Genomic DNA, 4,588 nt, shown 5'->3' on the forward strand with positions numbered 1-4,588 from the left:
GTACTAATCTTTGTGGTTAGTAGTACTAATACATTAGTGCTCTGGTTGCTAGTTACTAATACATTATTAGTGTCGTAGTCAGAGGTACTAAAGCACATTAGTGTTGTGCTTAGTGGTACTAACATATTAGTTGTACTAATGCATTAGTGTTGTAGCTAGAAGTACTAATCCATGTTAGTGTTGTGCTTATTAGTACTAATACATTAGTGTTGTGATTAGTGGTACTAATGTATGTTAGTATCGGGGTCAGTAGTACCAATGCGTTAGCATTGTGGTTAGGAAAACAGGATGGCTAAGAACTAGATGTGCTATTTCAAACGGCAGTATTTTGAAAATTGGTAATCTAGGTGAATGACTGATTAATGTTATCTTTGATAATGGTATTCCAGGCATAACCAACCATTCTCTTTTCTGCTAATATGTATCTAGGCCTACATTATCCACAATGTCTATTGTTTCCAATTGATTTGCTCCCCACCCCCACCTTCTGCTGGCATTGGCTTAATTTCTTATTTGATTTTTTTTTTTTGTGGATTTTTTTTTAGGTTGGTTAATTGGCCAAATTGGCAACGACGCAAACAAAATGCCTTGTGATATTTAGTTACATCTCTCGTGTTCTGAGTTCAAATTCTGCTGAGTCCACCTTTGCCTTTTATCTTTCTGATGTTGTCAAAATAAAATGCTGTGAGTTAGTGGAGGAAGAGGAGGTAATATAACCCATTTGTTATCATGTTTCTGTAGAAATACATTTATTTTAATTTGTTTTGAAAAATATTCTTTCTTTCATTCTTTTGTTTCAGTCATTTGACTGTGGCCATGCTGGAGCACTGCCTTCAAAGGATTTTAGTCGAAGAAATCTATCTGTCTCTTTTGCCAAACTGTTAAGTTACAGGGATGTAAACACCAACATCAGTTGTCAAGCAATGTTGGGGGAGGGGGACAAACACAAAAACACACACACACATATATATGATGGGCTTCTTTCAGTTTCCATCTACCAAATCCACTCATAAAGCCTTGGTTGGCCAGAGGTTATAGTAGAAGACACTTACCCAAGGTGCCATGCAGTAGGACCGGACTCAGAACCATGTGGTTGGGAAGCTGGCTTCTTACCACACAACCACACCTGAAGAATTTAGTAAAATAGCTTTCATCATCATCATCATCATCATCATCATCATCATCATCATCATCATCATCATCATCATCATTTAACATCCATTTTCCATTCTGGCAGGGGATGGACAGTTTGACCAGAGATGGCAAGCCGAAGAGCTGCTCTGGGTTCCAGTCTGATTTGGTTTGGTTCATTTGGCTAGATCTTCTTCCTAAAGTCAACCATTTTATTGAGTGTGCTGGGTGCTTTTTATGTGGCACTGGCACAGGTGCAATTACATGGTGCCAGCACAAGACCTTTTTACATGGCACAAGCAAGATTGGTTTTAGGTGACACCAGCACAGGGCTCTTCCAGGCCAATGCTCAATTAGAAAGTAATTTTTTTCCTCTTAATGGTAGTTAACCTGTGATAGACAAGCACAGTGGAGTTGACTCAGATTCTGAGAATCTGCAGTATGACCCAAAGTTCATAGAAATTCTTGCAATTTAACCTGCATATTACTGGGGATTCTACTACCATAATTTAACCAATAGTCCGTTACAACATTTGTTGCTGTTTTTGAGAGAGAAAAAGGGCCAAGTGCTTATAGTGGTAAGGTTTTTTTTTTATTATCATTATTTAGCACCAGTCCAACCTAAGTGATTAAAGACATTCTAACCTGTGCTTAAAAGCATTCTAACCATGACCATCCTGTCTTCGACTTTTAATACATGGTGTATCCAAGACTACATTATCTATTTTTACTTTTTTAGAATAGCAGTGTGTCATTTAACTGTAGTAGGTCTAGTGACCACAAGAGTGCACCTCATTGGCTGTTGTTGTTCAGACTCCCAGTGTTCCGTCTGAGACCATCCCATGGGTTGGTTTTTATATTTTTTATTTGCATAATTTTTTTGTTTTTGTTTTTGTTTTTTTTCAACCTACACTATCTGATAAGTTCCTTTTTTTCCTTAAGATGGTAGAGAGCGAGTGATTTGAAAGATTTATTTGCTACTCATAACAACTTCAACAACCATACTGAGGCTCTATTATTGCTTCCCATCTTGTCATTGGGAAATATGAAGGTTCTGGGTTCAGTTCCATTTCATGGCACCTTGGACAAGAGTCTTTCACTGTAGCCTCGGACCAGCCAAAGCCTTGAGAGTAGAAACTGAAAGAAGCCTATTGTGCGTGTGCGTGTGCGTGTGTGTGTGTATTGCTTGTATTTGTTTCCCACCATTGCTTGACTACTTGTGTTGATTTGTTTACATCCCTGTAACTTAGCAGCTTCACAAAACAGACTGACAGAATAAGTACAAGATTTTTAAAAAATAAGAACTGTGGTTAATTCATTCATCAAAACACTTCAAGGTGGTGCCCCAGCATGGTCACAGTCCGGTGACTGAAACAAGTAAAAGATAACAGATACATGATATATTGATAGTATATTAGTTTATTGAACTTATGGGTAGTTATTTTTTAATAATAAGGTAACGTGATGGTGATGCTGGGTCCAGTGTATTTTTGTTAGGTAAATTATCTTTTTATATTAAGTTTTGGGCACTACTTAAATATAGAGGTCTCAGCACATTGACATAACAATGCTTTTACACTTGTTAAGTTAGGGTTTAGGATTAGTTTTAGGGTTAGGGGTTAGGGTTAGGGTTACATAGATGTGTTGGAACCTCTGTATTTAAGTAGTACAAAGTTTTGTTATTAATTGAAAAGGAAATTTAGTAAGAATACATAATACTTCCCCCGCCCCCACTGAACTGATTCCAAATAACGTACTGGGAGGACCATTCACCTCCATTTTATTGTATCATCATCTGGTTAGTTTATATGACAAATACCTGTTCTGTTATGAAGTTTGAAACTGGCATGAGCACTCCATACTTTATTGGAGAATGTGAAATACATTTTTGTTTACTTATGACTATCTAGAACGTACCAAATTATGTAAACTGGTCATTCAAACTGGTTTTGGTTAAATAATAATAAAAGACACACACATGCAATTTGTGAGTACATTTGTTTCACAGTCAGAGAACTTAATACATAAAGCAAAGTGTGTGTGTGTGTTGTGATAGATTTTCTTCCAAACCATATGATTCTGGGTTTGGCCCCACTGTATGGCACTTTGGATAAGCGTCTTTTAATATAGCCTTGCATCGACCAAAGCCTTGTGAGTGGATCTGGTAGATGGAAACTGAAAGAATCTTGTCGTATATATACATATGTGTGTGTGTATGTATATATCTACATATGTCTCTTTGTGTCTGTGTTTGTTTCTTCCCTTCCCCATCACCATTTGACAACTGGTGTTGGTGTTTTTATATCCCTATAACTTAGTGGTTCAGCAAAAGAAACTGATAGTCTATAAGTATTAGGCTTAAGAAAGAAGTCCTGGAGCCAATTTTTTTGACTAAAACCCTTCAAGGTGGTGCTCCAGCATGGCTGCAGTCAAATGACTGAAACGAGTAAAAGACTAAAAGAATATATATTATATAACTGGTAATCCGTCAGTTACAATGATGCGGGTTCCAGTTGGTCCCATCAACAGAACAGCCTGCCCTTGAAACTAACATGCAAAGTGGCTGAGCACTCCACAGACATGCATACCCTTAACATAGTTCTCAAGGAAATTCAACTTGACACAGAATGTGATAAGTATGGCTCTTTGAATTACAGGTACAACCTATTTTTGCCAGCTGATTCAACTCAAGCAGCAAGCCGCTGGGAGTTGATCTCATGACTTTGCAATCATGAGCAGAATATCTTATCTAAGCAACACACCTTCACTCATACCTGTGTGTATGTATGCAATTGTTGTTGGCACTCCGTCGCTTACGACATCAAGGGTTCCAGTTGATCCGATCAATGGAACAGCTTGCTCGTGAAATTAACGTGCAAGTGGCTGAGCACTCCACAGACACGTGTACCCTTAACGTAGTTCTCGGGGATATTCAGCATGACACAGTGTGACAAGGCTGACCCTTTGGATTACAGGCACAACAGAAACAGGAAGTAAGAGTGAGAGAAAGTTGTGGTGGAAGAGTACAGCAGGGTTCGCCACCATCCCCTGCCGGAGCCTCGTGGAGCTTTAGGTGTTTTCGCTCAATAAACACTCACAACGCCTGGTCTGGGAATCGAAACCGCAATCTTATGACTGCGAGTCCGCTGCCCTAACCACTGGGCCATTGCGCCTCCACGTATGCAATTATATATCATTGAATAAGCAGATATATAATGAAAGCATTATTACATATACACACACATAATAATATTTTCATATATTGTATCCCACTTTAACGATGAAGAGCATTCAAACAAAAGTAGGAGTTAAAGTTTAGGTAACTCTTCGTCAAAAATCTTTGCTCTTTCAACTGATCACCTTTCAAATTGCTTACACACTTCTATGTGTGTCTGTTCATATATATATATCATATATGTATATATGTATATATATATATATATATATATATATATAT

General features: G+C 37.9%; 1 protein-coding gene across 1 annotated transcript in view; it reads left to right on the forward strand.

Annotated features, from left to right (window-relative positions):
* The first annotated feature begins 559 nt into the window (after positions 1 to 559).
* The window catches only part of LOC106875156 (Krueppel-like factor luna), a 277,747-nt gene continuing 273,718 nt past the window's right edge, over positions 560 to 4,588 (forward strand). The window contains exon 1 of the mRNA XM_014923176.2: positions 560 to 707. The gene's annotated coding sequence lies outside the window, so the exon portion shown is untranslated. The remainder of the gene's footprint in view (positions 708 to 4,588) is intronic.

This window comes from Octopus bimaculoides, chromosome 16, assembly GCF_001194135.2.
Source record: "Octopus bimaculoides isolate UCB-OBI-ISO-001 chromosome 16, ASM119413v2, whole genome shotgun sequence".
Taxonomy (NCBI): domain Eukaryota; kingdom Metazoa; phylum Mollusca; class Cephalopoda; order Octopoda; family Octopodidae; genus Octopus; species Octopus bimaculoides.